The 25355-nt window shown below is 40.7% G+C and overlaps 1 long non-coding RNA gene across 1 annotated transcript in view; it reads right to left on the bottom strand.

Annotated features, from left to right (window-relative positions):
• LOC144294405 (uncharacterized) overlaps positions 1-20276 on the bottom strand; it is a 40716-nt gene extending 20440 nt beyond the window's left edge. Inside the window, exon 1 of the long non-coding RNA XR_013361797.1 lies at positions 20215-20276. This is a non-coding gene — a long non-coding RNA (uncharacterized LOC144294405). The remainder of the gene's footprint in view (positions 1-20214) is intronic.
• Between the last annotated feature and the right edge of the window lie 5079 nt (positions 20277-25355).

Raw genomic sequence — 25355 nt, 5'->3', positions numbered from 1 at the left:
TCAATAGAGACCTCACTTCCATACCAGCCCCTGGCCACACTGGGTAAAGGGAGTCAAAGACAATGGCTACATATTCTGGACTTTACAAGCATCACAAAGGGAATGCCCACATCGGTGATCCTATGCTGGACAGCAACTAGGTCATAATGGCAGGTAGAATAGAACATAGACCTAGGACAGGGGCTGGACCACAAATTCAAAGCTGCATGTTGGTTCCATGCCCAATCATTGAACTGAATTAGGACAGAATCTAGCAGGAAATAGCGGTGGGAATGGTCAGCTGGGGAGAAGAGAGGAATCTGGAGCAGGGATGTTAAGCCACCCCCAGGGTCTCTATTGACCTTGTTGGCAACTGGCTTCCCAAACTGGAGAGATCTAGTTTCCTATTGACTAAAACCCTCTCTGGGGACTCAGGAGAGCTTTTTAGAATCAATGATGTCAGGTAGACAGCCCATTCCCATCTTCTGTCCAAAGATGACTAGCCAGCAAGACAGCAGCTTGTCCTCTGAAATGGATGGGAGCCAAGTACTTCTGCTTCAATCTCTGCCGGCGCCCAACCAGAGAGGGAGCCTGGCTAGTAAATCGTTTTGCTTAGGAAAGAAGCTGTGTTTTCAATCCAAAATCAAAGCCTGAAATCCCACAGAGTGATCTCTGTCAAATTCTCATCATTGTTTGCTGTGCCTTGTGATGTGTGTGAGGTTAGTGGGCAGTGGGGACTCCTCTCAACTCTAGAGATTTGCCAGAGCCACCTGCTCCTCTGAGCTTATGTTTGAGGGTGGTGATCCTCCTTCAGCCCCAGGCAGGGGTCAGGAGTTTGAACTCTGGTAACATGCTCTGTGAGGCACTGCCTGCCATCTGGGCCTTCGTTTTTCTGCTTCAAAATGTGAATTAAATTACTAAAAACTGCATCTCTGACATGAAGTTTTAAAGTAAATGGAGCTCTAAATACCAGTAAAAATGAATGAAAGTGTGACATATATTGAAAATATATTTCCCTCTTTTCAGATAGTTCTTTCCTTCTTTCCTTCCCCCTTTTCCTCCTTCCTTTTATTTCGTCTTGTTACAAAATGAAAAATAAAAATTAAGAATTTTAGCCCTCCTCAACAGAGTGACAAATGCATCCATTGCAAGTATACCTACTATGCTGTGCTCTTGTTATTGTTTTAGGGGCTGGAGTCACATTAGTGAAATAGAATACACAAGTCCCTGCTCTGTAGTGCTTAGGAGATCTCAGGCACAGTGGAATAATTAGGATTAGAAATCAGGTGCAAGGGATCCCTGGGTGGCGCAGCGGTTTGGCGCCTGCCTTTGGCCCAGGGCGCGATCCTGGAGACCCGGGATCGAATCCCATGTCGAGCTCCCGGTGCATGGAGCCTGCTTCTCTCTCTGCCTGTGTCTCTGCCTCATTCTCTCTCTCTCTCTGTGACTATCACAAATAAATAAAAATTTAAAAAAAATTAAAAAAAAAAAAAAGAAATCAGGTGCAGGATGTGATTGCCATTGGTACTCCCTTCAGGAGAGACAATTCCCCTGTTAGAATTAGTTTCTACTGTCATTTTCAGTACACACCCTGCCTATGGGCAAGTTTGTCCCCCTATGTGAGATGATGAAAGGGTGGAGGAGGGGTTACAGGAAAGAGGAAGAGGGAGAAAGATGCGTATACACTTAGCACCTCCAGTGCATATCTGAATACACTCTCATAAATACATTATCAGATTCAGAAAAGGTAGGATTTCTGGCACCAAGTCAGAATCATATCAAATCAACCAAGTCCATTTTTCAGAACAAAGACATATATGGAGCTGCAGACTCTAAGAGACACCTCTTTACAAGACCATTCTCCTTTGAACCTGAGCTGGTGGTGTGTGGAGGAACAGAGCACTTCCAGCAGACCTGAGGGCTGGTGTATAGCTCTTCACTTCTTCATCGAAGTTTTATTCACATTAAAATTTTAAATCACCACCTTGCCCAGGGGTCGTCCATCTACCTCCAATGCTGGGTGAGCAGGTTAATCCCTGAGCAATTAACTGTGAATGCTCTCTATGAAATCCATCCCTAGCTGGAGGGCCCAAAGCTCCCAATCCAAGACAGAACCAGCCACACCTGGGGCATGGATCCTGCAATGACACTGCCCAGTATTTATACTCTAACTGTGTGGATGTATTAAGATTATGTCTTCTTCTCTATTTAAATTGTTTTCTCCCACCCCCTCATTTTCATGTTGTTATAATACATATAATACTTTATAATATGTTACATAAATTTTAATTACACAGCCCTGGATTAATATGGTAAATATTAATGAAGTCATTTTGTGTCCAAATTTTGAAATAATGTAAATGACCAACATTAATAAGTCATTCAGGATCCCTAGATTTCAAAGCAGGTAGTCCATGCCAAATATAGGTGTTTACAGTAGGGATCCAGAGAAGAGCACCTTTATCAAGATTGACCTTAAATCAGGTGAGGTTAGAATTTGCAAGCTCTCCCACAGGGACAGCTCTTGCATGAAATGTAAATCAAGTTCTGGATTCATTGCGTTCTCAATGAAAAGTTCCTATGGGCCATCTCTCATATGTTGCAGTAGGTTAGCTTTTCCAAAGAAGAGAGAATGGCCTCCAAGTGAATATATATTAATATAAATATACTGATCTAACCACTTAGTCTTTTAATGATGTTGGGTAGTTTCCAAATAGCATTGTTTCTTTTAATTCTCAGAACAACTTGATAGATAGCTCTATTAGGCAAGATATGCAAGGCTTTGAACCTCAATATTTCAATGGTTTAGCCATTGTCAGAGTCTAACGAAGGTTGGGTAGTCTACCTCCATCTTGCATCTACATGATCTGGAACACGTGGCCTCTGAGGACACCACAGAAGGTAAGAGCTAGAGGATTACACTAGATACATTTTTATGGGCTGGTTCTGAAAGGTCTCACATTGCTTCTGTCCATATTCCCTTAGCTTGATGTCAGCACCATCATCCAAGCCAACTGAGGGATCAGGGAAGCACAGCCTCCCTCTGTGTCCAAAAAGAAGAAACATGTGGAGTCTGCACAGCCCTCACTATGTCCTAACCAATATTTATTTCAGTGGACTTTTATTAAGCATCCCCTCTGTCCCAGGCAAAGTATTGGGTTTTTAAAATATCATTCCTTTTAAACAGGTAGAAAAATGAGGCTCAGAACTGTTATGTGATTTCCTCAAACCTGCATTATGAATACATTGAAGACTTGGATTTCAAAATAATTTTTTTCCCACTTTGTCCATCTTCTTTTAGTTTTAATTGGTTTCTTGGCACAGATGAAGAGATTTCCTTAGAAATTTTTCTGACCTGATAGTTTTTAACCCTACGGTGAAAATATTTATAATGAACAGTTGTCCTTGTTTTTGTGCCAACTAGAAATCAGATAGTGGAGAGAGAATTAATGTAATTTCTTTATTTGTGGTATGGCTGTATTATATAGAATGAATTCTATGCCATTATTTTCTGAAGGAATTTCTGGAAGAGTTATTCATTTTCAGTCCACGATATTTCCAGCCATCAAGACTCCCTTTAACATGAGGTAGAGAGTACTACAGAGCATTAGATATCACTCCTTTTGCCACATTGGTGACATTTGCAAGTGCTATTTTCTGCTGTGTTGCTCCACCTTTTGTTGTTACTGTTCCCAGACATGACAGTAGACATAAACAAATATACCATACATATCACTATTTGCCCAGGGCTACTTTTTGCTTATAGTGCTTCTTTGTCCTATATTTTGTACAGAAAGCTTCCATTTACTCTTGCCCTTCATTCCTTCTTTAGAGAATACTTTGCTATCTTTGTTCACTGATTAATAGTTTGGTGGACATTAAAGAACAGCAAAACAAGTCATCTTAATTCTCAAGGTCATTCTCATTATGGTGAATTTGATCTTATGTATGCTAAGTTTGGAGCTGTTGTTCCTTTTTATGTACTAGAATTCAATTAATAAGCATGCAAAATAACCAGGTCTTTTGAGATTGTCTAAATTCTGTATTAAGAAAAATGAAAGATTTTTATGCATAAAAAGTATGAGAGAAATTGTATACTCTTGAACCAAAAGTATTCTTGTCCTTTGTACTGGGGCTTACCACTGTAGTTAGGGGTGCACTTAGCAGTAAGTATGGAGATCTCACAATAGCCCCAACTAGGACAGCAATGTAAATGAAGGAGATGGTTTTAGCAACAGGAAACGTGAATTTGGACTGTCTCAGGCAAACCAAGACAGAGGTCCCTCTGAATATAAATCATGTAGTAGTCCACTGAGAAGGTTTGGTTGCTTAAATCCCCATATTGTCTTATCTAAAGTGTTCTTGTTAAAGGAATAATTCTGAGACATAAATTAATAAATTATATTTAATCAATTTTGAAACTTCAAAGATTTTACTATATTTGCTATCATATATTTAATCTTATCCACATTTGGCTGCCAAGTCATAGAGCAGTCTGTCTGTCTGCTGCAGGAGAACCAGGCCTGGAAACAAGTTTCTGCTCTTATTCTCTAGTGCTATCCAATCTTACCAGATTTCCAGATGGAGGGCTTTCTAGGCCCCAGAAAATCATCATGCAGAGGAATAGCTTCAAGTACATTGTTATATAGGGTAAATATTTGTTTAAAAAAAAGTATCAAGATGTCTATCTTATTTTAAATACTTATTTCCCATTTTCATAAACAAAATGTAAAGCAAATATCGCGATGTGTGCCACCTTATTAAAGACTTTAAAGCAAGCATATTGACGTTTCATTTCAAAATATTAATTGATTTCCTACGGTTTGTCAGGCACTGAGCTGCTTGGCATTTTGTGAATTAAACTAAAAACAAATATTTCTTGGTATTTTAAAGAAAGCTATTTTCTCTGGAAAGCCATCCAGAGTTCACACACGCATGTAGCATATTAAGTAAAATAAAATGACACATTAAACAGTTCAATTCTTTTTTTTTTTTTTTTTTTTAAGATTTTATTTATTTATGATAGTCACGGAGAGAGAGAGAGGGGCAGAGACACAGGCAGAGGGAGGAGCAGGCTCCATGCACCGGGAGCCCGACGTGGGATTTGATCCCGCGTCTCCAGGATCGCGCCCTGGGCCAAAGGCAGGCGCCAAACCGCTGCGCCACCCAGGGATCCCTAGTTCAATTCTTAAATAGAATTAACTATGACATTTTCTTGTTGGGTTATTTTTATTATAAAAGTATATGGGATCCCTGGGTGGCGCAGCGGTTTGGCGCCTGCCTTTGGCCCAGGGCGCGATCCTGGAGACGCGGGATCAAATCCCACGTCGGGCTCCCGGTGCATGGAGCCTGCTCCTCCCTCTGCCTGTGTCTCTGCCTCTCTCTCCCTCTCTCTGTGTGACTATCATAAATAAATAAAAATTTAAAAAAAAGTATATACTCACATGGCTAAAACATACAGAAAAGTAATAAATTAAAAGTAACCTTCCAGAGCCAGTTAGAGCCAGTCTAAATTTTTGCCTTTGGTGAAAAGGCATTCAGGTGAAAACTTAGAAAGACATACATATAAGGGAACTGTGTCTTAGATGAAGATCCATGCTCTAAAACTAAAAAAAAAATAAAAATACTGAAACAAATCAAGTCTAAAAAAATAAAATAAAATAAAGCCTCACAGTAAGCTTGACCAGAGGATCTGTCAGAAATTTAACTTCTTGTCACAACAAAACCTATTATCTTTTGAAGAATATATAATCCAGACTTCTTATATTATAAAATTCATGATACTTAGCTCACAATTAAAAATTACTAGATATGCAAAAGCAGGAAATTATGATTTATAACTTTAAAAAAATCAATAGACACATTTAAAGTTGTCCCAGATATAAGAATTAGGAATAAAAGCAATAAAATGCATGATCAATGCATTCAAAGACTTAAGGAAAAGTTGAATAGTCATGATTAAACAGAAGAGAATGTCAGCAGAAATAGAAATTGTAAAAAAAGAACAAAATGGAAATTCCAAAACTGATAATTATAATATGTATATTATATTCCTTAGGTTACATAAGCATAGTATAGACTGAAGAAGAAAAGAGTTGGTGACCTAAATCACAGATCAGTAGAAATTATGCAATATGAAGAATAGAGAGAAAAAATATTTGAAAATATATAAGCAGAGCATAAGTGATCTGTGGAATAATATCACTTCAACAACTGGAATTCCAGAAAGAGAGGATAATGAGAAGAGGTAGAAAAATATTTGAAGAAATAATGAACAAAAACTTGATCAACTTGCAGATGAAGGAATTTCAGCAAACCCCAATCAGAATGAATACAAGGAAAACCATCAGACCTAGATACATCTTAGAAGTATCCCAAAGGAGAAGATCTATTTCCTATGGGAAACCAATGGAAGAAATGATGATGACTTCCTCTCTTAACCAATGGATCAAGACAATGGGAAGACAGCTTTAAGGTGCTGAAAAAAAGTACATGTCAATCCATCATCTATATATGGCAAAAATATCCTTAAATATGAAAGTGAAATATGCAGATAAGTAAAGTCCAAGAAAGTTGTAGCCAACAGACCTTCAGAGTAGTAAATGGTATGATATTTTTCAACCTGAAGGGAAATGATACCAGATAAATAAATGAATCCAAAGAAAGGCATGGAATTGCACTGCTGGGGATTTACCCCAAAGATACAGATGCAGTGAAACACCGGGACACCTGCACCCCGATGTTTCTAGCAGCAATGTCCACAATAGCCAAACTGTGGAAGGAGCCTCAGTGTCCATCGAAAGATGAATGGATAAAGAAGATGTGGTCTATGTATACAATGGAATATTCCTCAGCCATTAGAAACGACAAATACCCACCATTTGCTTCGACGTGGTTGGAACTGGAGGGCATTATGCTGAGTGAAGTCAGTCAATCGGAGAAGGACAAACATTATATGTTCTCATTCATTTGGGGAATATAAAATATAGTGAAAGGGAATAAAGGGGAAAGGAGAAAAAATGAGTGGGAAATATCAGAGAGGGAAACAGAACATGAGAGACTCCTAAATCTGGAAAACAAACAAGGGGTGGTGGAAAGGGAGGTGGGCAGGGGGTGGGGGTGACTGGGTGACGGGCACTGAGGTGGGCACTTGATGGGATGAGCACTGGGTTTTATGCTATATGTTGGCAAATTGAACTCCAATAAAAAAACAAACAAACAAAAAAACAAAGGCATGGAAGCATCAGAAATATTAAATAAATGATTAAGATAAAAGATCATATGTTTTTCTTCTTATAACTTTCTTAAAAGATACTTGAATGTTTAAAGAATATATAATAACATGTTGCTGAGGGCTATAACATACTTACAAGAAAGTATGATACTACATATAAATTATGTGGGGTAAATGGAATTATTCTGTTGTAATATTTGCACATTTTATATGAAGTGATACATTTTTAATTATATGCACACTGTGGCTAATGAAAATGCATACTGAAATTCCTAGAACAACTAAAAAATAAAATTATAGAGGACAACCAAAATGAAATACTAACAATTTGATTACCTCAAAGAAAGCTGCCTAAGAAAGAAGAGAGAAATAGAGAATTTAGGAGCTAATAGAAAAATGAAATAAGTAAAATTGAGTATAAGAAATAAGTATAACATACTTATATATCTATAGTTATAAATATGTTATATACCCATATAAATAAAATATCATATATCATATAGTTATATGTATATATATGCTTATATACTATACACAAGAGAATGTATGAAACAAAGTATCTTATTGCTCAAAGAGTAGAATCAAGCTTAATCAAAAGAATTCATTGAAACAATGTTAAAGGTAAGTAGCAAATCAACCTAAAAACACTTCTCATTGGTGATCAGAACAATAAAGACATTGCACTCATAAAACAAGAACAAACTGATAATGAAAAAAAGAGCAGAGAACAAGAAAGAGGCTGACAAAATTTAAAACATTATTGCTAATAATTTTTATACATGGGCATACATATGTATGTATGTCTATAAGAGCAGAATGGGCAATAATTAAGAGAGTCATACAAACACAACCAGGAAACATTCTTCCAGAAAGAAGAGCAAAAAAGGGAAAAGAAACTGTATATTTTCCACAATCAGTAGAGGAGATCAACCTGAGAACACAAGACCTCTTCTCTTGTGTTCAGCTACCTCCTAAGAAATCCGTCTTACTCCTTCCTCTTAAGCACTGGCTGAATTTTCCTTTTTGCAAGTTTGCTGAAAGCAAAGGCGACAAACTGTTCTGACCACCAGCTGCTAAGCCATTGAATAGAATCATAGTTTACAGTGTGCTGAGATACAGGGAGGCTACCAGTTGGAATGAAATGCATTGTCAATTATCGAGGACCCCAGGATACATGGATTCTTGCTATTACATAACAGCATGAGGTACAGTAATAACATACTTATGTCTTCAACTATACTCAGGATGCGTGAGGACAGAGCTAAGATGTCCAGAGAGGATAAAATAGGAGGACTCTCCCCAGCAAGAATGAGTCCTAAGCTGGGTTCTAACAAGAGCCCTGGGAAATGTGAAGGGATAACCACGGGGAGCAGATCATCCACCTTGAGGTTCCCTGAGGACAGGAATGTCTGTCCTGCTCTGACTTTACAAAAGTTATTTTCCTTATTTCCCATCTTATGTTTTCCTGAATAAATTGGGAGTACGAAGAAGGCACATTCTTTTAAAGAAATTATTTAACACTACCTTTTTCCTTGACTCTGAAAAAGCCCTAAGGCAAAACTGTTTAATGGAGAGGAAATGATTAACAATTTTTGTTTCTGAAATTCGAACTCCAAATATTTGTCTACATAAAAACTCCAATAGAATAAGTTGACCAAGTGGTGGAACTAATAAGGAGATTGAACGAGGCAGCTTGCTGGAAGTGATAAGGAAAAAAAAGAGAGAGAGAGAGACAGAGAGAGAGAGAGGGAGAGAGAGATTGCATTCAGAAGAGTGGAAACATGATGAAATACCTAGGAAACAAACAAACTGAGAAGTGCATAGATTGTTGGTTACAAAAATCCATAGCCACACATATCCATAAATACTTTTACAGAGTTTACAGAGTAACATAAAAAAAAAAAAAAGGAATAGATATAGTTTGTGCCATGTCCCTATAAGGGGAACCCCAATCCTATAAAAATACAAATACCCTTAAATGAATCAGTAAAGTCTAATAATACTTATCAAAATCCTGTGATAATTTTTAATGAAACTTGAACCTAAGATGTCTTTAAATTAATGATAAAATATAATATAAAAGATAATGTAAAAGAATAATAAGATTTTTATCATATTATTATTAATGAGATACTTGCCCTACCAGATACGAAGCAGGATATAAAGTTACAGTAATTAAAGCTGTGTGGTGCTGATACCGAGTCAAATAAATAGATGAAAGAAAGAGAATAGATAGTACAGGATCTGTATATGATACACACATGATATTTGGGACAGTCGGGGAAAGATGGATTGTTCCATACATTATATTTTGGAAAATCCACTCCAATTTGTGGTAAGGGGAATACTAGCCCCTCAAATGCACCCGTCCTACTCCCAGGATTCTATTAACTTACATGGCAGAAGGAACTTCACAGACATGATTAATATAATTATTAATGGTTATTGACCTTGAAATAGGGAGATTATCCTGGACCATCCCGGTGATGTGGAGGCCGAGAAAAATTAAGTCCATTCCACCTTAAGTTTAGCATTAGCACAAGTACAGCCATCTTAGGCCCCTGTGAATAAGATCTGAACTTTACCTTACTTCAGTTAAGCCCCATATTAGAATGAGAACAAAGCTCAGAATGCCCTCGGCTGGAAATCCCATATCAGAGAGACAATAGAGCTCAGAGAATCCCATATCAGATCTTAAGAAACTCCCCCACCCTTTCCCCCCAAATTGGAATTGGAAAAAAAAATTCCTCCACCCCTTCTGAAAATCTCCTAGACCAGCCCATAAAAAAACCCAGCTGCAACCCACTTCGGGGTCCAAGCCCCTGCTCTGCTGTGTGGAGTATACTTGGACCCAAGCTCGAGCTTGTAAATAAACCCTCGTGTACTTGCATAGGTGTCGGCTCCTTGGTGGTTTCTCGGATTCGCAATCTTGGGCACAACAATCAGAGTGAAAGATTATTCAATTATTAACAATAGGCATTGATTAAACATTATATAAAGTCTTATTCTTTCATAGTGTGTAAGTGTATGAATATATAAAAATGAAATAAAATAAATTAAATTTTACAACATAAACATATGTGTGCATGCACATATGCACTCACACACAAGGGTCAGAGCAGCTGAGTTGATGCTGGAGGAGCTAAAATCCCAGAGATACATCCAATCTAGGTAGATGCAGGTGAGCATCTGAGGGGGAGAATTGCTTTTAATTCTTGCAAGGCCTTTCTGCCCTTGACCCTATGGCTGACAAACTCTCCCTGCTGCTGGTGGTAACACTTTGCTTTTGCCCTTTTCCCTTCTCTAGGGAGCTTTCAATGGTTTTAAGGGCAGAAGAAAATAAAACTTAAATTTTATTAATTTGAGACATTGCTTGTGAGATTCTGTGTCCAGAAGCACAGAATCTGAGTCTAATAAAAGGCCTCAAAGTAAACCATGAGAGCCTGGCCTCTACCCACCCCACAACCAAAAGAGAGAGAAATCAGAATTCTCCTTGGCAGTATAAATCCATGCAGCACGTTGAATAGTGTTAGGGCCCTAGCAACTCCTGCAGGTGAGGAAAGATAAATGCAAATAGGATGTCACTGCAACTTGGTTTATATTAAGTTGGAAATTGGAGATAAATCAAATGTTCATTGATCTGATTGTGGCTGAACAACGGATTACTTTATCCACCTAGCGGAGATTATGTGGCATACGTGTGCACATGTACATGCTTCCTTTGACTGCCATGCACGGACTGATGGAGACTCCCTCCACCACAGCATTTCAAACCATACTCAGTGCAAATCTGCAGGTGCTTAAGCTGGATACCAGACCCCTAGTTCCCTTACCTGCCTATAAGTGTTCCCTCCTCCTCAAGCAAAGCAATAGTTTTAGCAGGTATGTGGGAGAAGTGCAAGCATCAGTGTCCATCTTAAGAGAAATCATGAAATATGTTTCTGGATACCTGTTCTAAATATGTCATTGGTCATATTATATCATTTCTGGGGGAGAATCATAAATTCTCCAAAATGAGCAGAAAACATTGTATGATGCTTGGAGCTTTGAGTTTGAATTACAGCTCTGTCATTTACTAAGCATGTAATATTGAACAATTTAGTTAATTCTCTGAATATTGGCTATCTATTTTATGGAGTTGCTATGAAGATAAAAGTAGGTAAATATATGTAAAACTTTCAATGGTTCCCAACTCTTGATGAATGTCAGTTGCTTTTGTTTTTCTAGAATCCTATCTCTGGAGCTAGCAGGCCAAATCCAACTGCTACTTGTCCTTGTAAATAAAATTTCACTGGGACACACCAGTCTCATTTATTTATATATTGTCTATAGCCTCTTTGACTACAAGAACAGAGCTGAGTAGCTCAGGGACACTCTGGTCCACAGAGCCTAAAATATTTATTTTTGGCCCTTCAAGGAAAAGTTCTCTGAACTACCTCATGTTTTTGCATATCTACCAAATGCCTTTGCACAAGTGTCATGAAATTATTGCACATGTAAGAAAAGGAAATGTTGTTACAATTGCAAGTGTAATTTATTAATAAAAACCTTCTTTATATTTTTATTGGCAAGTGTACTTTTCCTATAAAAGTTTGACTGTATAAGGTAATAAGTTGAATTTCCATATGTTTTACATTTCATGCATCTTTTGTTAAAAGAAGGACCAGATTCTTTCAATATATTTTCAAAAAGGCAGTACTAGTTAAGTTATATCACATTAAGTAGTATGTATTTTCCTGCAAGGACTAGAATTCACAACTAAAAATAGTTTACTTATTATTTTTTTTGAGAGAGAGAGCAACTGAGGGTACATGCGTGAGTGTACACAAGCATTGGGGGAACGGCAGATAGAGAGAGAATCCTAAGTATGTTCCAAGGTCCAGGGTAGAACCAATGTGGGGCTCAATCTCATGACCTGAGCCAAAATCAAGAGTCCGATGCTTCACTGACTGAGCTACCCAGGCGCCCCTCAACTGAAAGTAGTTAAAATACCAAGCTGATTCCTCTCACTTTATAAGTAAGGGGTTGCCTGGTTGTCCAGCACTCATTGCATGGTTCCAGTTCTCTTTATACTTCTATTATGCCATCCTCAGGGTTTGAGATTTTCATCCAAACTCCTCTTTGCCTCATGGTCAACTTCAGACAACAATATCCAAAGACAGGAAGTAGGGTTTGGGTGAGGTGAGGGATGAGGCAGCAGAAAAAGGATCCTTCTTGTCTTTCTCCTTTAATTAGAGAGGATATTCCTCCCCCCCCCCCCCGAAATTCTGCAGCCAATCTTCACCTTACCTCTCATTGGCAGAACTGAGTTATGAGATCCCTCCCAGCTGCCAAGGATGCTGGGAAACGAGTTTCTGGGTTTAGATAGGTATTTATCTCTTTAGATGGGCCTTTATCTGAGTTTAGGTGGGTATCTAGGGCTACAGAGATAAAGACACCGGTTTGTGAATGAGCAAACCAGAAAGGGTTTGCCTTGTGTTTTGGGAGACCCACAAGTACTTACTGCAGTGACTGGCATGTCAGGATGCTACTATACTAGAAGAAATGGTATGAACTGCTGATTCTTCTGGGTAGTTCTCTGCTGTCTGCTCCTGCCATGTCATTCACATTGAAAACTATTCAAGAGTGTGTAGGAAGCCAGCTTAGCAGCCTCTTTATCGTACTTGGCTCCCTGGCCCAGTGTTTTTCTTCTCTGTCCATTCCCCCAGAATGACAGAACTCATCACCAAAAGATGGGTTCCCAAGCAGGAGCCCCTGTTTTCTGTCTGCCATTGGGAAAGCCACAGTGTTATGTCCTAACCTCACCCCAGCCTCACGTGTCCTCTTTAACCACTTCTGCTAGTGACTGCAGTAAAGTGTATGTTTTCCTTTTCCTTTGGGCATTGGCCCCTTCTCTAAGTGAGACTTTTATTGCTCCTGGCCAAAGGTCTGCTGCAAGATTTAAAAGGAACATTTGGCTCTGTGCAATCTTCAGAGTTAAGAGAGAATTCCAGAGCCTGAAAGTAGCTCTCATCCCAGAGGTGAAGCCACTCCATAAGAAGAAACCATGAAGCCACAGGACAAGGACTTCACTATGGCAGCCTTATGTGATAATTTCACACTCCTCCTCAAGGCCTGAGGTCTGAAGCAGTCACTGTCAGATCAAAAGTGCAGTTCCAAAACAAAACAAAACAAAACAAAACAAAAAAGTGCAGTTCCTTTCTTACAATATGGAAATGCCTGTGGCATATCCAGACCCACAAAGCTAAGAGAAACCAACACAGGTGATTGTAGGGTACAGGCATTGCCCAGTGCAAGTGTGGGGAGCCTGATGTAATGTGAGAAAAGTCTGACTTCTCATGTCAAGACAACAACAAAACAACAAACGACTTAGAAAACAGATTTTAAAATAAACATTCACAAGTCTCCATACCACAAAACAACCACTATTAAATGTGAACCACTTCTGATCTGTTTCTTCTCTTCTTAGCCATTTGTTTTTTATTATTTTTTTTAATTTATTTTTATTGGTGTTCAATTTACTAACATACAGAATAACCCCCAGTGCCCGTCACCAATTCACTCCCACCCCCCGCCCTTCTCCCTTTCTACCACCCCTAGTTCGTTTCCCAGAGTTAGCAGTCTTTACGTTCTGTCTCCCTTTCTGATATTTCCCACACATTTCTTCTCCCTTCCCTTATATTCCCTTTCACTATTATTAATATTCCCCAAATGAATGAGAACATATAATGTTTGTCCTTCTCCGACTGACTTACTTCACTCAGCATAATACCCTCCAGTTCCATCCACGTTGAAGCAAATGGTGGGTATTTGTCATTTCTAAGAGCTGAGTAATATTCCATTGTATACATAAACCAAATCTTCTTTATCCATTCATCTTTAGTTGGACACCGAGGCTCCTTCCACAGTTTGGCTATCGTGGCCATTGCTGCTATAAACATCGGGGGGCAGGTGTCCCGGCGTGTCATTGCATTTGTATCTTTGGGGTAAATCCCCAACAGTGCAATTGCTGGGTCGTAGGGCAGGTCTATTTTTAACTGTTTGAGGAACCTCCACACAGTGTTCCAGAGTGGCTGTACCAGTTCACATTCCCACCAACAGTGGAAGAGGGTTCCCTTTTCTCCGCATCCTCTCCAACATTTGTTGTTTCCTGCCTTGTTAATTTGCCCCTTTCTCGCTGGTGTGAGGCGGTATCTCATTGTGATTTTGATTTGTATTTCCCTGATGGCAAGTGATGCGGAGCATTTTCTCATGTGCTTGTTGGCCATGTCTATGTCTTCCTCTGTGAGATTTCTGTTCATGTCTTTTGCCCATTTCATGATTGGATTGTGTGTTTCTTTGGTGTTGAGTTTAATAAGTTCTTTATAGATCTTGGAAACTAGCCCTTTATCTGATATGTCATTTGCAAATATCTTCTCCCATTCTGTAGGTTGTCTTTGAGTTTTGTTGACTGTATCCTTTGCTGTGCAAAAGCTTCTTATCTTGATGAAGTCCCAATAGTTCATTTTTGCTTTTGTTTCTTTTGCCTTCGTGGATGTATCTTGTAAAAAGTTACTATGGCCGAGTTCAAAAAGGGTGTTGCCTGTGTTCTTCTCTAGGATTTTGATGGAATCTTGTCTCACATTTAGATCTTTCATCCATTTTGAGCTTATCTTTGTGTATGGTGCAAGAGAGTGGTCTAATTTCATTCTTCTGCACGTGGATGTACAATTTTCCCAGCACCATTTATTGAAGAGACTGTCTTTCTTCCAATGGATAGTCTTTCCTCCTTTATCGAATATTAGTTGACCATAAAGTTCAGGGTCCACTTCTGGATTCTCTATTCTGTTCCACTGATCTATGTGTCTGTTTTTGTGCCAGTACCACACTGTCTTGATGACCACAGCTTTGTAGCACAACCTGAAATCTGGCATTGTGATGCCCCCAGATACGGTTTTCTTTTTTAAAATTCCCCTGGCTATTGGGGGTCTTTTCTGATTACACACAAATCTTAAAATAATTTGTTCCAACTCTCTGAAGAAAGTCCATGGTATTTTGATAGGGATTGCATTAAACGTGTATATTGCCCTGGGTAACATTGACATTTTCACAATATTAATTCTGCCAATCCATGAGCATGGAATATTTTTCCATCTCTTTGTGTCTTCCTCAATTTCTTTCAGAAGTGTTCTATAGTTTTGAGGGTATAGATCCTTTACATCTTTGGTTAGGTTTATTCCTAGGTATCTTATGCTTTTGGGTGCAATTGTAAATGGGATTGACTCCTTAATTTCTCTTTCTTCAGTCTCATTGTTAGTGTATAGAAATGCCACTGACTTCTGGACATTGATTTTGTATCCTGCCACGCTACCGAATTGTTGTATGAGTTCTAGCAATCTTGGGGTGGAGACTTTTGGGTTTTCTATGTAGAGTATCATGTCATCGGCGAAGAGGGAGAGTTTGACTTCTTCTTTGCCAATTTGAATGCCTTTAATGTCTTTTTGTTGTCTGATTGCTGAGGCTAGGACTTCCAGTACTATGTTGAACAGCAGTGGTGAGAGTGGACATCCCTGTCTTGTTCCTGATCTTAGGGGAAAGGCTCCCAGTGCTTCCCCATTGAGAATGATATTTGCTGTGGGCTTTTCATAGATGGCTTTTAAGATGTCGAGGAATGTTCCCTCTATCCCTACACTCTGAAGAGTTTTGATCAGGAATGGATGCTGTATTTTGTCAAATGCTTTCTCTGCATCTAATGAGAGGATCATATGGTCCTTGGTTTTTCTCTTGCTGATATGATGAATCACATTGATTGTTTTACGGGTGTTGAACCAGCCTTGTGTCCCGGGGATAAATCCTACTTGGTCATGGTGAATAATTTTCTTAATGTACTGTTGGATCCTATTGGCCAGTATCTTGTTGAGAATTTTTGCATCCATGTTCATCAGGGATATTGGTCTGTAATTCTCCTTTTTGGTGGGGTCTTTGTCTGGTTTTGGAATTAAGGTGATGCTGGCCTCATAGAACGAATTTGGAAGTACTCCATCTCTTTCTATCTTTCCAAACAGCTTTAGGAGAATAGGTATGGTTTCTTCTTTAAACGTTTGATAGAATTCCCCTGGGAAGCCATCTGGCCCTGGACTTTTGTGTCTTGGGAGGTTTTTGATGACTGCTTCAATTTCCTCCCTGGTTATTGGCCTGTTAAGGTTTTCTATTTCTTCCTGATCCAGTTTTGGTAGTTTGTGGCTTTCCAGGAATGCGTCCATTTCTCCTAGATTGCCTAATTTATTGGCGTATAGCTGTTCATAATATGTTTTTAAAATCGTTTGTATTTCCTTGGTGTTGGTAGTGATCTCTCCTTTCTCATTCATGATTTTATTAATTTGAGTCTTCTCTCTCTTCTTTTTAATAAGGCTGGCTAATGGTTTATCTATCTTATTAATTCTTTCAAAGAACCAACTCCTGGTTCTGTTGATCTGTTGCATAGTTCTTCTGGTCTCAATTTCGTTGAGTTCTGCTCGAATCTTTATTAACTCCCTTCTTCTCTTGGGTGTAGGATCTATTTGCTGTTTTTTCTCTAGCTCCTTTAGGTGTAAGGTTAGCTTTTGTATTTGAGTTCTTTCCAGTTTTTGAATGGATGCTTGTATTGCGATGTATTTCCCCCTTAGGACTGCTTTTGCTGCATCCCAAAGATTTTGGATGGTTGTATCTTCATTCTCATTAGTTTCTATGAATGTTTTTAATTCTTCCTTAATTTCCTGGTTGACCCCTTCATCTTTTAGCAGGATGGTCCTTAACCTCCACGTGTTTGAGGTCCTTCCAAACTTCTTGTTGTGATTTAGTTCTAATTTCAAGGCATTATGGTCCGAGAATATGCAGGGGACGATCCCAATCTTTTGGTATCAGTTCAGACCTGATTTGTGACCCAGTATGTGGTCTATTCTGGAGAAAGTTCCATGTGCACTTGGGAAGAATGTGTATTCAGTTGAGTTTGGATGTAAAGTTCTGTAGATATCTGTGAAATCCATCTGGTCCAGTGTGTCATTTAAAGCTCTTGTTTCTTTGGAGATGTTGTGCTTAGAAGACCTATCGAGTGCAGAAAGAGCTAGATTGAAGTCACCAAGTATAAGTGTATTATTATCTAAGTATTTCTTCACTTTGGTTAATAATTGATTTATATATTTGGCAGCTCCCACATTAGGGGCATATATATTGAGAATTGTTAAGTCCTCTTGTTGAATAGATCCTTTAAGTATGATATAGTGTCCCTCTTCATCTCTCACTACAGTCTTTGGGGTAAATTTTAGTTTATCTGATATAAGGATGGCTACCCCTGCTTTCTTTTGAGGACCATTCGAATGGTAAATGGTTCTCCAACCTTTTATTTTCAGGCTGTAGGTGTCCTTCTGTCTAAAATGAGTCTCTTGTAGACAGCAAATAGATGGGTCCTGCTTTTTTATCCAGTCTGAAATCTTGTGCCTTTTGATGGGGTCATTAAGCCCGTTCACATTCAGAGTTACTATTGAGAGATATGAATTTAGTGTCATCATGATAACTCTTCAGTCCTTGTTTTTGTGGAATGTTCCACTGAACTTCTTCTTAAAGGGGAATTTTAAGAGTCCCCCTTAAAGTTTCTTGCAGATCTGGTTTGGAGGTCACATATTCTTTTAGTTGCTGCCTGTCTTGGAAGCTCTTTATCTGTCCTTCCATTTTGAATGAGAGCCTTGCTGGATAAAGTATTCTTGGTTGCATGTTCTTCTCATTTAGGACCCTGAATATATCCTGCCAGCCCTTTCTGGCCTGTCAGGTCTCTGTGGAGAGGTCTGCTGTTACCCTAATACTCCTCCCCATAAAAGTCAGGGATTTCTTGTCTCTTGCTGCTTTAAGGATCTTCTCTTTATCTTTGGAACTTGCAAGCTTCACTATTAAATGTCGAGGTGTTGAACGGTTTTTATTGATTTTAGGGGGGGAATCTCTCTATTTCCTGGATCTGAATGCCTGTTTCCCTTCCCAGATTAGGAAAGTTTTCAGCTAGGATTTGTTCAAATACATATTCTGGCCCTCTGGCCCTTTCAGTGCCCTCGGGAACACCAATTAAACGTAGGTTTTTCTTCCTCAGGCTGTCGTTTATTTCCCTTAAGCTAACCTCATGGTCATTTAATTGTCTGTCTCTTTTTCCCTCAGTTTCCCTCTTTGCCATAAACTTGTCTTCTATGTCACTCACTTGTTCTTCCACCTCGTTAACCCTCATCATTAGGACTTCTAGTTTGGATTGCATCTCATTCAATTGATTTTTAATTTCTGCCTGATTGGATCTAAATTCTGCAGTCTTGAAGTCTCTTGAGTCCTTTATGCTTTTTTCTACAGCCACCAGTAGCTGTATAAAAGTGCTTCTGAATTGGGTTTCTGACATTGAATTGTAATCCAGATTTTGTAACTCTGTGGGAGAGAGGACTGTTTCTGATTCTTTCTTTTGAGGTGAGGTTTTCCTTCTAGTCATTTTGCTCAGTGCAGAGTGGCCAAAAGCAAGCTTGATAGAAGCGCAAACTCTTCTCACTGTAGCATTCCAGGTGTTCTCTCTTTAATTCTCAGGCCAAATTCATAGATTTTCAGGATAATTTGAAGGTTTTCTAGGTAATTTGGTGGAGACAGGTGATTTGGGGACCCTACTCTTCCTCCATCTTGCCCCTCCTCCCCCATTTGTTTTTTAAAGGCGTTATATGCACATCTCTTGCATATGTATTTTGTATCCCTACTTTTCTCATTTAGCATGTGAATAAACCAGAGCATTTTTCTGCATCATACAGTGAGAAAGGTTTGGCATAAACTACCACCAGAGATCATGTGGTTTTGCAGACAGTAGAGTGTCAATTCCCAAATCTCTTTTTTTGGAGTTGAGGACATTGACTTGGAACAATCTTAGAGCAGGGTTATTCCATCCACATGAATGCTCAGTTCCTCTATTTTGTCAGTTGAGCTTTTCGATATTCTGAGATAGGATATACCAGCCACACCTTGAAAAAGGTGACCACCTTGAAAAATCACCACTTTTCCTGTTTATTTTTTTATATTCAAAACTTTTCTTTATTTTCAGTGATCAATACTTAATGATTTATTGATAAAGTGAGGGCAGCAGACACAAGATGCTCTCTCGCAACCCAGGTTGAACAGGAAGCAAGTAGGGCAGAGCTTATAAATCAGTTACGCCTACATATGAGAAAAAAATAAACAAACATACTGTGTGGGAGAGAAAAATTCTGAGCTACACCACATCTGGAATGAAATTAAAATAAAAACTAAAAAGTCTTGCTGTACCCCATGGTTCAACAGAAACTATTTCCACCCAAGAGCAAAAAAAGTCTCTCGTTTTCCTCATGTAATTGTTATCATACAGAGCTGCTGAAGCTAAATGCCATCTCGACCAATATTTACACCAAGAAATCTGAGCCATGGTCATTTTTTATTGAAACCACCTACCGTTCAAAAAAATAATATCTATCATTTGCTGAGAATTGACCTCTTGCCTGGGTGATGCTTAACACTTGATCTACATTCCTCTGTATTTTATGAAGGAAGGGATTAGGGGTCAGAGCTGAAGTAACTAACCACCAGTTTATGGAGGATTCAGCTCAAATTTTATGCCTTTTCTGTTACTACCAAATCCCACATTCTCTGCCCAACATGCAAAGTAGGTCTTGAAAAAACAGCAGAGTAATGTGTTGTAACAATTTTGGTTAGATAACAATGTGTTTGGTAATAATCAGGGGGTATTCTTTGCCCTATAAGTCAACTTTCTTGGAGTTTCTTACTACCTCCATCCTATCCATACTATAGATGTTGCTCTCTGATAGGCAGAGGTTGGAGGACAGGGTATAATATCCATCCACTTAGTTGTAACTCTGAGGGATAGCAGTTATGAATAGTTAGCTCATTCATTCATTCAACAAACAGTAACTGAGCATCTCTTCTATGCCTGGCACTGTCTTTCAAAAACTTGAAAAGGTTAATAGTTTGCTCTCACTTACCAAGGGCAGGTATTCCAGTCACCTGTTGCTGAAGAATATACTTCCTCAAAACTTAGTAGTTTAATGAAATGACACTCTTCCGGTTGTTCGCAAATTTGTAATTAGTACAGGATGCAGTGAGTCAGTTTGTCTCTATAGTACTTCAGTGGGGACATCTCCAAGGCTGGGAGCTTGCCCAGCTTGCCCCTTACCTGTCTGGTGAGAGAGTGAGGCTGTGACTGGAGCACGTGGCCTCTCCGTGGAGCTGCCTGGCTTCCTCACTGCATGATGGCTGCTTCTAGAGTGACTATCCAAGTGTTCAGAAACAGGCTGTGCCTCCTCTGATACTCTGTTAAGTTTTGCAGCATTCCTTGCCCATAGTCAAAGTCCTGCCCAAAACCACAGTGAGCACTGCAGTGAGTACTATGAGCAAAACACAGTAAGCCACATTTTTGGAAAGTACAATCTGCCACAGCAGTTGAGAAAGTGTTTCCTCAAAGCCCCACTGTGCAGAATTGCGGCTATTCATCAGCTGCGCTGTGAGGGTATGCCAGAGGGCTGGAGCCAGGGGAGAGCGAACTCATAGTTGTGGAACTCACGGGGGAGACAATCCAGTGTTATCTCTAACAGCAGTAGCAACTTGTTCTGTGTGCAAGGCATGCATGGTGCTGGGGAGTAGGAAGCTTCACACCTCCTTTTTCCTCGATGGGAGTCCAGGTGGAGGATAGGAACCCAGATTCCAGGGTAAGTCCAGGCCTCATGTAGCTCCAAAAGTCATCTGTAAGGGTGGAGCCTTTCTCCACATAGCCCTCAAATGCAATGTTGTTTGTAATTAAGACTGTTTTGTGGTTATTTTTCTCTACTCACCCAGCTAAGAGGAAGAGGGTAATGTGGCCATAAAGGCAGGACACAGAGGTATTATTATTTTATCATGTACTATGATAATCGATAATCTACTATCTAATAAATAAATCATGTGCTGTGCACCGTATGTGGTTGCTGGCTTGGTGACCACCGTGATTATTCTCATAACAACCTTGAGGTAGTGTCCCTACTATGTGGGTGTAGGAACTGAGACTGAGAAAGATTGGCCATGCATTAGTTATGCAGAGAGCACTAGGACTCAACTTAGTTTAAGTTGGAAATTAAACATGCAGTCTTTCCAGTGAGTGAGGCTGAAAAGGATAAAGAACAACCCAAGAAAGAAAATGCCATGTCTCCTCCATCAGGAAAGGCTCCCCTGCTGCTAATCTGGGTGGACCATCCGGCCAGTGCAGTGCTCTTCACTGGAGTTGTTTAAACACCTCTCTATCTTCACACTTCCCCGAGTGAGGGGCTCAAAAAGGCTTCCCCAAGGATGAACACTTGACGGCATCTCCCACATCCACTCTGGTTCACCAGTTCTGTGAAGGTCTTAGCCCAGGATTATGGAATACCCCTAACCTGGAACACACATCTCCTCATCTAAAAGAAGAGCCACTGTTCCACCCATGTCTTCCCACTTAGCAGAGTGAAAACTGGGCCCAAGGTGTCACTCTGCAAATTCACAAGTGTTTAAGAGCTTGAGGTTATTAAAAGTTGCTTTCTGTGACAGCTTAGAGACATGCTAAACAGTATTCGTTTACAAGGCATGGACCAAATAGCTGAGAATTCCCATCTGGGTAGCAGAGACACCTGAGTGTGAGTAAAGGAATAAGCATAAGGAAGACTATAAGGCTGATAAGAACAGATACTACACTTGATTTTAGCCAAAAACCACAATGAGATCCCACCTCACACCAGTGAGAATGGGGAACATTAACAAGGCAGGAAACCACAAACGTTGGAGAGGATGCGGAGAAAAGGGAACCCCCTTGCACTGTTGGTGGGAATGTGAACTGGTGCAGCCACTCTAGAAAACTGTGTGGAGGTTCCTCAAACAGTTAAAAATAGACCTGCCCTACGACCCAGCAATTGCACTGCTGGGGATTTACCCCAAAGATACAGATGCAATGAAACGCCGGGACACCTGCACCCCGATGTTTATAGCAACAATGTCCACAATAGCCAAACTGTGGAAGGAGCCTCGGTGTCCCTCGAAAGATGAATGGATAAAGAAGATGTGGTCTATGTATACAAGGGAATATTACTCAGCCATTAGAAACGACAAATACCCACCATTTGCTTCAACGTGGATGGAACTGGAGGGTATTATGCTGAGTGAAATAAATCAATCAGAGAAGGACAAAAATTATATTGTCTCATTCATTTGGGGAATATAAAAAATAGTGAAAGGGAATAAAGGGGAAAGGAGAAAAAATAAATGGGAAATATCAGAAAGGGAAACAGAACATGAGAGACTCCTAACTCTGGGAAACGAACTAAGGGTGGTGGAAGGGGAGGAGGGCGGGGGGTGGGGGTGAATGGGTGACAGGCACTGAGGGGGGCACTTGATGGGATGAGCACTGGGTGTTATTCTGTATGTTGGCAAATTGAACACCAATAAAAAATAAATTTATTATTTAAAAATAAAAAGGAAGACTATAAGGAAAGTAATTTCTGAAATACTTTAATCTTCCTGTTGTTGAGGTATCCGTGTCCTGGCCTCTCCTCCTCCCACCTAGCCACCCTCCACCTACATGAAGTTTAGGTCAGAGTTGGCACCTGTGAATCAGAACAGCACCTTCCTTATCTCCTCCTTTGCCTGCTGCCACTGCTGGGCCCGTCACAGAGCAGCCTCTCTGAATGCAGCTGGCAGGTGCAGCTCCTCCAAGGGCTGCAATCAGACACTTACTGCAGAGCAAGCTTCAGTGGCAGGTAAACATATGGTGGCTGCTTCCTCATAATCAGGGCACGCATCAGAGTGCATCTGGGTGGTTGTCTCAGCTCCATGTGGGAAGGCTGTGGGCCCTTCCCATCTGTTAGAGGCTTGGCAACAACTGCTTCCTCTCTGCCCATGTGCTGTGTGCCATGTCATGTTAGTGACGAAATAATCTGTCCTATCTGGGCACAGGCATGGGCAGCAGCAAAGGGAAGCTCTCAGCTCCCAACCTGGCCCAGCCCTGCCGGAGGACGGGAGGAGGGGTATTACTCAGGAAGAGCTGACTGGAGAGGAAAGAGCACCAGGACGTGACAGGAGGGTCACTTTCCATCACAACAGCTCTGCAGACATGGATGGGTGAAGACCTCTCTAAGCCTCAGTTCCTCAACTACAAATGCAGCTTCAATAATGACCTTCCCTGGGGCATCTGTAAGTGTGAACAGGATCATGTGTGTGAGGCCTGCTTCGGGAAACTGACTGTGACTGTGAGTGACATAAACATGACATCACTAATGGCTGCTCTCAGCTTTACTATCCAGGCACATTTGGCAAACCATCTTAAAAGTTGCATGGCCGGTGAGCCTCCTCTTTCCTTAGTGGAGCAAAGTTGTACTTGCTCAATGGAAAGCAGTTTTCCTAGAGAGCCAGACTTGGATGTGACCGATTTTCCTGGAAAGGCTCATCTCCTTCCTTCACTAAACACTAAAGGTTATGGCAGGAGAGAGCACGTCCAGAGACCTGTACTCCCCCAAGCCCCACCCAGCCATAAGAACCATACCAAATGGGATGCCTGAATGCTGTACTAATCTACAAAGGTTACCAGTGACCTGAAATGTTTGTACGGCCTCTTCCTGACTCAATTTTCTAAGTGCTCTACCTGGCTTCTCCTGCACATGGCACTCATTTCTGTTACAGCAGCTTCCAACATAGTGGGATTGTGTGTTATTGGTCTCTCTGTTCCCCTAGGTTTTCCAGGTTTCCCATTCAGGATGAGTTGTTCTTTTCTCTGTGCACCTGGGGGAGGGAACCCAGTGAGTGGTGCATGTACTGATTTTCTCTTTCTGCATGACAAATTATCACAGACTGAGGCACTAAAGCAATACCCATTTATTGCCACCCAGTTCTGTAGGTTGGAGCCCAGCCACAGGGTGGTGGGATTCTCTGCTCAGAGTCTCGCAGGGCTGAAGCCAGGGTGGCATCCAGACGTCCTGATTTCTCATCTGAGGCTGTGGATAGAGGAAACTGCTTCCAGGCTCATTTGGGTTCCTTGGGCCACGGGCCTGGGTCCTGTTTTCTGGCTGGTCTCAGGAACCACACTCAGCTTGTAAAGGCCATGCTCAGGTGCCTGCCACATGGCCACTCAGTCCTCAGTGGAGACCCTCTCCTGCTGACTTCTTGACTCTAGATCAGGCTTGCTGGCTATCTTCCCATCTTAACGTGAACAGCTGTGATGCCCTAATGACATCTGTGAGATTCCTTCTCAGCACTCTTTAGAGTCGCGTTTTGCTAAGTGGGACACGGTGGTCCTGGGAGCAGGTGCCATGGCACCATCCTGGAATTCTGCCTGCCGTGTCACCCAAAACCAGTTCAACAAATATTTATAACAAGACTGAACAGGATGAAGTCATATTTTTATCCAAGTGAAACAAATTGCCACAGTGTGTCTCTGTCAGAGACCCAGGTTTACAGATGTACTCTAGCCCAGGTCTGGCTCCCCCATTACCAGTTGGCCCCTCTCCTAGCCCTGGATTCCTGATGTGGGTGCTCTGGGATGGAGTGTGGTCCATCTGCCTTCTAAGAGCTCCTCCTCTGGGGATTCTGGTGTGTAGTCCTCAGGGAAAGCAACTTGGAATACTTTTCTCCTCTAGGCCTCATCTGAAAATGACTCGAATCAGTTATTACAACTAGGAAATTTGCCAGGTAGGCAAGAAAAGAACATTCACCAAGGAGGTCCTTTTGGGAGAAATCCAGGGACCACACAGCAGGGCAACCTGGGCTCATAACTTGCCATGGATGGAGGAGGCTGCCAAGAAAACAACACAAGTCCTGGGGTCCAGGAAGAGGAATGTGGAAATTAGAAAGTCAACCAGAAGAAAACTGACTCTTACATCTCACTCACAAGTATGGGCAATTATCTATAAAAATAGCTGTGCGCACAAAGCGCTGAGGCAGGGCGTGGTCTTGCTGTGGTCAGAGAACCTGGAAGGCTGTACGGGCAAGGTTGTGTTTGAAGCCCAGTTTCCCACTTCTCCACCCATGTCAGCCTGGACAGGCCATGTACTTATTGGGCAGCCAACATTTCGGCCAGCAGTGTCAACCCTGTGGCCCATGCCTGGGACCCCCTGTGGGGCTGAACCATACC

Source organism: Canis aureus, chromosome 22 (assembly GCF_053574225.1).
Source record: "Canis aureus isolate CA01 chromosome 22, VMU_Caureus_v.1.0, whole genome shotgun sequence".
NCBI classification, from domain to species: domain Eukaryota; kingdom Metazoa; phylum Chordata; class Mammalia; order Carnivora; family Canidae; genus Canis; species Canis aureus.
This window is presented reverse-complemented; position numbering and strand designations above follow the sequence as displayed.